At 42.5% G+C, this 12,041-nt stretch overlaps 1 protein-coding gene across 10 annotated transcripts in view; it reads left to right on the forward strand.

Moving 5' to 3' along the window:
* dab2ipb (DAB2 interacting protein b) overlaps window positions 1-12,041 on the forward strand; it is a 141,111-nt gene that overhangs the window by 81,831 nt on the left and 47,239 nt on the right. The window contains exon 1 of one of the 10 annotated variants that reach the window (XM_053853993.1): window positions 9,936-10,380. The exons of the other annotated variants lie outside the window; for them this stretch is intronic. The gene's annotated coding sequence lies outside the window, so the exon portion shown is untranslated. Of the gene's footprint in view, window positions 1-9,935; window positions 10,381-12,041 lie in introns of those variants that run through there. 10 annotated transcript variants of the gene reach the window in all.

Below are 12,041 nucleotides of genomic sequence, written 5' to 3' on the forward strand. Positions count from 1 at the left end.
AAATAAACATATCACATTTTATGCCTCCTTAAAAACAGAAAAACATTAGTAAGTTATCTATTTATTTTAATATTGTGATGGAACAAAACCTTGAAAACAAATATGATTGATGGTATATTTAAAAATGAACAATGTTTAAATGCTTAGATTAAAAATACACAACAAAGATATGTACAGTTGAAAATCTCACATCAAAATCAAAACATTTTACACTTCCCCATAGTGAAACTCTGTCTACAGAGTTTCTGCATGATCTTCATTCGACTTCCGAAAGTGAATCTCTTGAAGTTCCCAGGAATTCATCCTAAACTCTGATACGAAGTAGCACCAACACTCCCCAGGAAATTGCAGTTCTCAAAACAAACGTCGAACATCAACAGACTGAACTAGTCTCCACACTTTAAGTGACAGTCAGGCCTACAACATTGAGAGGCAATGAATAAAGTGTGGCTTTAATTTGGCTGCACCACAAGGTTCCTCTTATAGCGCAACCTTTTAGTCATCTCATTCATTATTCAGCAGTTTTACAAGTACAAAAAGGATGGTATGGACGAGCGCTAGACTGTGCCGCAGCAGTCAGTTTCCTTGTTAAAAATTAAAAATTTAAAAAAAGCAACTGCTCAGTGGAGCAGCGGTGACGACACCGCCAGGCCTCGTAGCCTGGAGCCAACTGTAGAGCATGCAGATGAGGAGCAGCGGGACTCCTTAAATGAATATTCAGCGGTGAGTGAGGAAAGTGCTCAGTCGTGGCTATATATAAACCACACATCAAATGTAATATTGGGCAGTGCATCTACATATGTACCGCGCCACATTGAACCATTCCTGTAGGGCAGTTCTGCCTCGCATCAGTCGGTTGTTCCAGTCTTGTTCTCCACTTCAGGGAACAAATTGGATCGACTCCAGTGATGGCATTTGCACTGTAATCACCTCCAGGCTCTGATCTGCTTTACTGGAATTACTTTTTATCTGATTCAAGCTGATGCAGCATCATCTGATCTGCGCCAAAGTTGGATGAATATCACATTTAAGCTTCTCGATGAGCTTGGGGTGGAGATGATGGCACGCTGAGGCGGGTTAGTTATATAAACTCTGACAATTCAGCGCTAGCAAACAAACCAACATGCTGACCGTGAAGTCCCCTTCTATTACAACACACAATGAAAATACACATCATCGCATGAAGACTGTTGCTGCTGGCTTTAAAAAGCCAAGCACTTGGAGAGTGCAGACCTCTGCCAAAATAAAACCTGGACTGGATGTTAACAAACATTGCACCATGTCTTAAAACATGCTACCAGAGTAGAGCAAGCGGCTTTTGTGAACGACAGTAACTGAACGAAAGCAGTCAACGCTCACAGTGGTCTTCAGTGGTCTGGCTTCAACACTGAAGGACATAATGCAACCAATAAACATGTCTCTTTTAAAACGTTTGAGGAACTCATGAAGCAGCTATGAGTTTAGCTACTTGAAAACTTTCTGCACCAGAACTACTCCTGTACTATCGTACTTACTCCTCACACATTTCTGGCATTGTAAAGAAAATTTGATCAAAATCTGTTCATAACTTTTTGAGTTACGTTGGACACAAACTGACAGACAAACCATGGCTGTTGAAAATAGCTGGAGACGACTGTGTGGTAGATGACGGTGAAGAGGTGCGACTAAAATTTTTTATGCTCTTCATGCACATTTGCGTTGTTCAGCAGTTCAGCAGAAATGATGACATCATCAGGGTTAAAGCCCAGTGGTAGTAGCCTCAACATGATTGGATTTTGTGATGTATTTCAGATTCAATATCACTGTAGGCAGATACAACTACAGTATATTTGAGTATGTGCGTGTGGTAAAATGACTCATTTTATGGAAATGTAGCGCAACAGCAGGGAGGACGATTGACTGTATGCTCTCTCAGTTTACACCAGTGAATATTAGCATATGGATATTAGCATAAAATATCTGAGCCCCTGTTTCTCTTCCAGATTGAACACGCTTAAAAACAGCTTCATAAAGTATGGTCAATAAATAGCAGCAGCTCAGAAAAAGAAATATGAATCAATAAATAAATAATGTAAAAAAAAAAAAGGTGAATCTGTCAAAAATATAAGTATGACCCCAGAAGAGGAGAATTATATAAGAATATTTAATTTAACTTGAATACGTCGAATGCAATTTTTCTCCTCTAATATTGTAAGACAAGGGTTAGAGTTAGGGTTATTATTATTAGCAATAATAATAATAATAATAATAATAATAATAATAATAAAATACAAGTGATTGCACAAAACTACAAGTAGTTTTGCTAGTTTTTCTTTTTTACAAAGGTGAAAAGTTTTTCACCAGCCTTGAAAAGTACGACGCTGCCCTTGGCATTTTCCCATCGAAGAGCACCAATAGGATGTAATTGTTGCATGACAGGCGGTTGAGGCGTGTGCACGTGAGACTGGGAGCGGAACTGTGCTGCAGTTAGGGACATCCATCCATAAATCCAATAAAGTGATGACATTCAGAGTTATTGAATTCCATAAACACCCCCAGTGGCTCGACTTTAATATCAGACCTTCAGGTTTGCTCCTTCCCTTCTTCTTCCTGTCTCTAGCCACTCTCCCACCACAGTTGCTCCCCCCACCCCCATCTCTATAAAAGCTGGAAGAGATGAGCGCTGTCCGTCCTTCACTTTGACTCACTGCGCTTGTGTATTGTGCTCTCAGTCGAGTCCCGCTGCTCACTCCTGTAGTTGCCAGTCAAAAGCTACCCGTTCTCCCTGGGCTTCCGGGGATCCAGAGGAGGGAAATTAATCAACCTGTTCACCTCATTTGTGTAACTCAGTTAAGCGGACGTCCCCAGGAAGTGATGAATGCTTTTTTATAGCAACGCATTACTAGTTTTCAAAATGAATTTTATGGTAATATCTGTGCTAATGGTTAATGGAGCAATGCAAGGCTTCAGCATATACACGCACTAACACACACACACACACACACACACACACGCACACGCATATACGTAACTTTACAGTTATCATTTACATCATATTTTTTCTGAGATATAATAAATACCATACAAAATCAATAATATTATTGCATTATTATATGTAATTATACAATACTTTTGTAATTATTTGAATAATTCTAAAAAACTAAATAATGGTATACTGTAATTATGCAATCTCTATGTATACATTATTGTATAATTATTTAACCATCTGAAAGTAATTCAATCATTTTAATATTGTGATGGAACAAAACATTTAAAACAATGATGACTGAAGGTAGATTTAAAAATAAACAATATTTTAATGCATATTAAATATGTACAACGAATATATGTACAGTTGAAAATTCCACAACATGGTTCAACATTTTATAATTATTTATTTATTTATTTAATAGGAAAATTGAGTGGAAAACCTTTAAATAAAACACCAGGAGCATGAAAAAATGTCTTCACATGAGACAAAGTGTAGAATTGGTAGACAAAGAGCCACCAATACAATATGTGACTGAAGTATTATATTGGAGATGTATAATATGATTTCAATGTGTTTACATCAGTAGTGAAGTACTGATCACCCTTCATTCAAACATACTCTTCGTCAATCCCTTTCAAACTTACATATAACATCACATCTACAGAGCGGCCCATCGTCCTCATCCCACAGCAGATTAGCTCAGTGATGGATGCCGCCTTCATCGGTTGACCAGTCAAAAGACTTCCCCCATTGGTCACCGCAGTTTTTAAAAATGAATCAGCAGAAGCGGCTCGGTCCCCGGGGGACGTTAATGGCGGTCCCGCTCAATGACTGCGCCTCATTCAAAATTTATTGGACGCTGTAGTGCCCGCCAGCTGAGTCAGCAGATGCTCCTGCACCTGCATGCGCTAGATGTCGGAAGGACTCCGGAGCAGCTTGATGCCACTGACCTGACAGCTTGTGATGACGGGGCATCACTTTGTGTGCGTTTAAAGATGGCGGGGATGGTGAGACTGCACAACGTTGGCCTCCACAAAGTGCACATGAGGGCAAAAACAGAGGTTAAGGTCATAGGATGTCGGGAAAACTATGCAGAATATTACACCGTCTGAGGCTGTTGAAGCGATAGGGTATCTCTTTGTTATGTGCCCTTCAACCTGGTTTCCCTGGGAGTCATTCAGGGGAGGTCGGAAACAAAAATGTCTCCTTTTGTCGAGGTCAGACTAGGATTCATATGAAACCTGAAGCTCTGACACACCAAGATTGTTACTGTCGTCCCTTTCCAACTGAACAACACCTGCACACAGGCTTTGTGTGGTGATGGAAAGACCAAAACTGTAGTGCAAGAAATGAATTCCTCTGCAGGGTGTGTGGTCTCTGTCACAGACACGTTGAGTCGACTAGTGCTCCTTCACATCCAGAGTCAGTGGAGGTGTCTCTGGTTACATGTTGTCAGTTTTCCTGGGAACATCTCAGTGTTTCTCCAGTCAGAGTCCAACCAACCAGTCAGGTTCTTCTTCTTGTACGCAGTCTGAAGACCTCCAGCTGAGAGTCAGGCTAATGGCCTTGTTCAACAATGGTCTGTCCTCGCCGGAATAATTAGCTGCGCGCTTCTCTTTGCGCTCCTCTGTCTCGCTGTCTCATCTGCGATGCATCATGGTGATTTGGTGTGGATGGAACAAAGCTCCCGGGGACATGATGTTGCTGCGCCGAGCACTTTTCTCCTCCTTCATTGTGCAACAACGCAGAAGCACGTGGCTCGGACTGACCCGTCAATAACATAATCCTCTAGTTTAGCGTTGATCGCTGAGCTTTGAGGAGATACGTGTCTCTCATTTAGAGTTTAATGAGGATTCTATTCATCCGACGAGAGATTTGTTTTGTTCAAGGACAGGTGGGGCTAGAGAGTTTGCAGCACTTGAGTTTGCAGTGATTCTTTACGTGACAGAAAACTGTCGATTGAAATCAGAACTTCTTATGTGGACTCAGTTTTGTGATTTGTTTTTGGTCATGAGGATTAGCTTGAAGTTCCAGTCTCACTATATGTAGGATTTTTATGAGAGTAGAAAGTAGTGAAATCACTTGAAGCCTTTTTGTCTGCTCATTATAAAAATGGTTTTAGAGGCCAGAACGTAGGTTGTATCTGACTCAAGACGTTTTCACCGAGTGTTAGGGCCACAAAATAAAACTAAACTAAAAATGTTGACATTACTGTTATGGTTGTGATAGTAAAAAAAACATAACATTATGATAATAATGTGATTGTACATGAATGATAAAGGATCTAGTAATAAAAGATCACAGAGAAAGTGTGGCATCATACAACTACAATGTTTCTGTTATTCCTCTCAATTTTGGGGTTACGCCTTGTTAATTCTGTAAATGGTATTGTCTCTGTAGTGACTGCAGACCCTGAAGCGTGGTATATATGGTTAAATAAATGCACCAAAATAAATGGCCAAATTAATAGCCAATATATAACATACTGATGACAAACCATCAGAATCAGAATCAGCTTTATTGCCAAGGTCAGTGAGGATCCCACCAACTAGGAAAGAGCTTTGGAACAACCTGCAATAATGAAAAAAATATAATAAGAATAACAACAACAACAACAATAATAATAATAAAACAAAAAATAAATACATAGACGAAAAAATGACATCTATGAATTGTTAAATATTTTCATCACATCTTTTCCAGGTACAAATCATTTTCCACCTGAAGGATTGTACATTACATGATATTCTAGAACAGCTTGTGATGAGTTGCAAGAATTTGCAAACTACTTAATGGGACACCTTCACAGTAGACTCTGTGTTGCCGCTCGTGTGACTCTGACATGACTCCAGGTAGCGAGTGTTTAGCCTGCCAGGGGTGTCAGTGTTCGGGGCACGGGTGGTTGGAGGTCTCATCTCTCAGGGTAATGAGCTGTAATGGATCGGCCTGGAGCGTGACCAGAATGCAGAGGGCGCCGTCAAGCAAGAACCTGGCTCGTCTCGCTGTGCGACTGCTCGCCACGCATGCTAACGCTTCCCAAGTCACAGCAGGGTGACTTGGAAACCTGATTTATCAGAAAGGTTTTCATTTGTGGAGCTGTTCATGGCTTAAATTCGATATTTCAGTGACAGTTTTGGAGCTAGATTGAGGATATCACATGCCTCGGCAGTTCTGATCAATGAAACCGTGAAAGTGTATGGCTCCATGAGTTATAGACCTTAAACAATGTCTTCATTTTTTCAAAACTGTACTGGATGTGTCTCACTCAGAGAGTCTATGGTACAAAAGTATCAACCTTTATGAGCTGAGAGCTTATAATTCATCGGTGGCTGCACTATCAATAAAGTGCCAGGCAGCCTACCATTACCAAAAAAAAAAAACTCCCCCAAACTCAGACAGTTTGAGCTGCTGCAACTTTAATTTGACAGTAACAAGGCTTAATGGGCTCCTGGTGGGCTCCATTATCCAGCCGAGTCTGCGCCAGATCCGGGTCAGACTGTGACGGAACACGGTGTCTGTGAGTGACCGCTGCTTTTTTTGGGAGTCAGCGTTCGGGTGATTGAAAGGTCTCGGGGAAAATATGGACATGCTTAGAGAAGCACGTCATCTTTTAAATCATGTTAACAATGAGTAATGGCGACCAGGAAATGGTTTGCTTCATTATATCTTTCTCATTTTAACTGCAACTCGCAGATTTTGTCCCACTTTTGAGAGGCTTGACGACTACTTATCGGTGATTGAAGCCTTTTGAAACCATTGCATTTCAAAAAGTAAAGTCCACATTTTTCCACCATACATATGGATCTAAGCGGAAAGTAGAACATCCAGAGATAGCAGAAAATATGTTGTAGTTGAGATCACCAAACACGATACGAGTCGAGACAAAACCAGTGCATACAGATTTGAGGGACAAAAACAGAGTCAAGACCAAGACCAATGAGGGCAGCAGGAATGAAACCAAGGCCAGGTCTTGTACTGGGTCTTGTCTCTACACTACAAAGTACCGGGAGAAGCGGAGTGTAGCCCCAGACCCTCACTTGACCTTGGAACACTGGTAACCCCCAGAAGTACAGGGAACTCAAACAAAAAAAGAAAAAAAGAAGCTTCTTTCCACCAACTTTCGATCATAACCAACACTCTGAAGTAAATGGATTTTTTTTTTTGTTCTGTTCTAGTGTAATGTCATATTCTCCTGCAGGTTATGGTCCGACGTTAGATAAGTGGATCAGGATTCTCAGTGGATTTTTATACATGAGCTCATATTAGACCTCCAAACCATGAAAAGGTCACAGCCATTTCGACTTACGAACACTTCATATTTATTCACTTCAGTTTCACATGTGTTTGCGAGAGATTCCTGCTCAGAACAGCTTATTTCGCATGGTCTCCTGCAGATAATCCACCTATTCTGGCTCCATCAGCAGCTCTTGTCGCTGTAATGTTCGTCTGAAACCGCTGGACTGAATTAAAGTCAATTAACAGGCAGAGTGCCGCCATAACAGCAGCTCAGCTCGGCTGCTGCTGCAGTCTGACCTAGTTACAAATAAAGATGCCCAAAACAGCTCTGTGGCTTGTAATTGACCCCAAATCGGCGTAGCGGCGTCATCATCCTGCTTCACTGTGAGTTGCAGGGAAACGGCATCTTCATTCCGAACCCACATGTTGACTCAGGCCAACATGGTAGAGTGGATCTTAGCCTCCACTTAAAAGAAGCTGTGTTATCTGAGTGCCGCCACTGTGCGCTCAATTGCGTCTGGGGCAGATTTGGATTGTGCATTTAGGAGCGCTCTTCAAAAGCTTCCTGCACTCATGCACACACTCAGGTCCTTAAACTCAAACAATAGAGCATCGCATGTGGAAACATTGCATCATTCAATAGTTACGGATTGTACAATGGAAATAACAAGACATCGAAGTGTCTTAATGTTATTGCAGAACTATTTCCAAACAGGTGCATTTCCAGAAATTGCAAACCATGTTACATATTTCTGTAATTTGTGTTTCGACTTTTTAGGGGTGGGATTCCATTAAAAAATGTATCCAGTTAATTCGAGAATTTGTGATAAATTAATCTCAATTAATCACAGTTTAATGGTAGAATATTTGCCACAAGAAGCCTCATCTTTCAATTTGAATGAATTTGGTAAGTTACTGAATCAAATGACGGACCCATACATACATTTAAACAACAAAATATTGTTTATTTCGCATCAGTTTGACAATAGAACAATAAATCACGATGGTGGCTATATTCAAGTTTTTATATCACCTTATTTAAACTAAAGCTCTTTTCATGTCTTGAAAAATATTTTTATAAGAATTTCAAGTCCATTCAGAGTAGTGGAAACCCTGGCCATTGTGTAGCGAAAAACATCCCTGAACAAAAGCAAACAGATGCTGTTGTTTGCTTTTGTTCAGGGATTCCTCCATGTTTGTTGTTGTTGTTCTCATCCTAGCTGCCACGTGTCTTGTGCATCAGTGTGATCAGTGGACCAGGAACTCCTGCACTTACAAAGGTTCCCTGTTGTCTGGAGAGCAAAGTGTTCAAATAAATTATTTTTTTGTTCTAATAAACTAATCGTAATAATGTAATTAAATGTAATTAACTTGTTAAAGTTCCACCACTAATATTTATTTAATAATTTATTCACTTTGTGACATATAAACAGACTTGTTTTAATGCATTTATTTCAATAGAAAAATGCTTGCACAAAAAAGGACATAATATGGAAGTATGTTTGAATATTGCTCACATCCTTTACCATGCCTGAATGTCATGTGCCTTGTTTGTCTGCACTTACGTTGCGGTTATTGGTAAAATGTGAACGAAAAACTACCTCTATTTAGACTTAAAAGGTGGCAGTCATCATTTTGGCAGAAGAAGACTGAAAAGGTCAAGGCTGAGAGTCATTTACGATCACTTCATGTTATTGCTTGTAAGTCAATTTCAAGCCAACAGCAACACTTTTAATGCAGCGCAGTTGTGTAGAATCGCAGCAGGCCTCTGCATGAAGGATCAGAAATTGATCTATAATCCATGAGCATGCCATGCCAGACCACTTGACTGTTCGTCTTTTGCATGCTGCGGATGGTTTTGAGGAAGACCACAATGGAAAGCCATCTTTGAAAATGCAACATGCAAATTTAAAAATACTATCGTTGCCGTCTTTTGTCAGTTATGGTCCTTATCTTTACCGCCAGTCATTGCAAGCTTGAATTTTACTTTACTACCAGACTTTGATTCATCGTAACTCAGGGTGGAACGCAGGACTGTCCAGAACACAGGGAAGTTCAAGGGAAAACAGGAGGACGGCTGCTTGTTTTTTTAGGTAATTGGATCCACTCCTGTGACCCAGCACTTTTGTCAAGAATGGAAGCGAGCTCAGGCCGAACACACCCACCTTGGTGTCATGGAGAAGGAAGGGGGTGGGGGTAATGGTGATGTCATGTTTAGTGACATCACTGCAGATGTGCCGGGAGCGCAGATTAGAGGCCGTTGCCCTCGTGAACTTGGACTCCAGCTGCTCTGTCAGAGTGCCAGCTCTGCCCTTTATCCGCTTATGCCTCCGGAAATAGCCTCACCTGGATCTGCTGTGCCAGGGCACTCGGTCCAAGTGTTGTGAAACCAATGAATAAAGACACCTCTCCAGTGTTTCCCTTAGGAGGGGCGGCATTGCCAATCTCCTCGGTGGCCTTCACGTGTCCACTCTTGTTCCGACCTGACTCCAAGCTCCGGGTTAGTTGGCAACACACGCGATGCCCCGGACCCAACAAGTCAATGCTGCAGCAACTGAGAGGAAAGGCAACACACCTCACACCAGAGTTGACAGGACAAAGAGTGCACACACTCCCACTCCAGCCACACAAGAGGGGGGGGGAGGAGGGCCAGACGAGGCTGCACCACACACACACACATCAACGTGATCCTCTCACACACACGCGCGCCATGTGCAAGCTCCTCCCAGCGCAGGGAGGCAGATATGGGAGGCACAGTCAATCACTGACAGAGAAAGGGGGAATCAGCTGAGGCTGAGGAACCCAGAAGACAAGAGAGGAAGAAAACATTATCACCCGACCAAGATCGGTCAGAAATCCATCTATGATATCTGCGAGACAGAGCAGAGCGATCAGAGGCAACGCAGGAAGTAGGACACTCAGGGTGGGAGAAAGAGAGGGAGGAAGAGCATTGTAGCGTTCACTCCCCACCCCTTGCCTTAAAGCCGCAGCGGGAGGAAACAGAAGAGGCAGCGAGGAAGGAACAGAACCACAAGTGAAGCAGGCAGCAACAGCCTACAGCTGGGGACTAAAATGGAGCGGTGAACTGCGCCCTCGATTCTGTCCCTCATCCTCCTCATCTCCTTCCGCCCGGTTTCGACTCTGCGCCTGGCAGAGAATTTTGATGATGCGTGGTGAGTGATGCCTTGCCTTTCACGTGTCACGGATCGTCCTCTGTACGTTTGTTTGTGTTCGCCTTCGCCTGGACGTGCAGGCTAAGAGTGACAACCGCTGCCATACATGTGTGCGATTCACACTCCAGCGCTGTCGTCCTCCGCTCCGTTCCGTCCACCAGTGACACGGCAGCAGCTCCCCTGAGCGGCGCACGCATCACTACAACACTTGAGAGCAAACACTCGGCGTTACGCAATTCCCTCTTTGGTGCAATTGTTGGGCTGATGGCTTGCGTGGTTCCCAGCCACATTATCGGCGCCGCACAAAGCTGGCCTGTGTGATGGAGGGCAGCCAGCTAACACGAGTCAGATGACTTGGCCAAGCACCGGCTGCCTTCTCTTGTATGTGGGCCGCTATTAAACCGCACAGATAGCATGCTTCCCTGTCGAAGTAGAAAGTCATGGCTGATGTCGGATTGATGGAGCGTTTGACTTTCAAGTTGCGGAGTGATTCATAACGCGTGTCGAGTTTCCAAACAGACAGTGTTTAGCCTTCCACGCATAAATTCCCAATTTAATCTGAAACTGGCAGAAGCATGGACAAGTTGGTTGTCATGAGCCAGAAGAGCTTCCAAGCCTGAATGTCTATCTACAGATAAGCCACTGCCAAATATAGCGTTGTCACCTGAAGGTAGTGTAGGATGGTAGGTACTGCACCACAAGGGAAGCTACTGCATGGTTAGGATGGCGTAGGTAAGATCAAGACAACAGCATTTGCGTTGGAAATTCATCCTATATCATAGTCACTCTGGTAATGAGTCTGCCCCAGAGACCTCCCTGGAAAAGTGAAAGGTCATCCAAACAGGATGCTGCTCCGCACCTAATTGGGTGCGTGGTAGTCCAGCGTGTTGCTGTGACTTAACCATGCCACCATTTCATGAGTTTAGAGACCACCTCTGTTCAAGGTATAACACCGCCGAGCAAATGTTTGTCGACTACCTTTGAAGGGCACTGGAGCTTTATGATCAACAAGAGTTGCGCTACGGTGATATTCTACTTTGATGCTTCCGACTCTATTCAACATGAACAAGGTCAGAAGCGTAATTACTACACCATTTTATGTTTAAGCAGGGAAAAAATACAACATTCAGCTTAACACTTGTTACAGCTTCTGCATTATTTGCAGTTACAGTGAGTCATCCAAGTAATTTTGAAGGCTATTTTTGGATGTAATTCGTGGCACCAGTGTCTGAATATCTCTCATGACTGTTTAGCAAGGTCAGCCCTGAACTCTTCTAAATAAGAGTTGAGATATGATCTCTTGTTCTATCAAAGGGTCGTCCAAAAAAAGCGTTGTGTTGACAGGATGGTCCTGACTAGTCAAAACCAAAGCAAATGCTGGCATTTGGGCGTCTCGATCACCTCAGTTTCTCAGAAACCACAGGAGTAAAATAAACAGCGTATTTACCGCTTAAACCTTCCTAAAAATGATAATAATGTGTCCTAGCTTTAGATGAAAATTTCAAAAATGTTTGGCAATATTTAAGTTTCCACTTGGGGAGTGGGTGCCTTACTTCACGATAAAGATTACTGTCAAATTGCAATGCCATTTAAGGCATCCTGGAAAGTGCTATTCATGTGGATGAATCACGTCTTGTTTTCCGAATGGAACTTGCTTACAC

Source organism: Synchiropus splendidus, chromosome 1 (assembly GCF_027744825.2).
Source record: "Synchiropus splendidus isolate RoL2022-P1 chromosome 1, RoL_Sspl_1.0, whole genome shotgun sequence".
NCBI lineage: Eukaryota > Metazoa > Chordata > Actinopteri > Syngnathiformes > Callionymidae > Synchiropus > Synchiropus splendidus.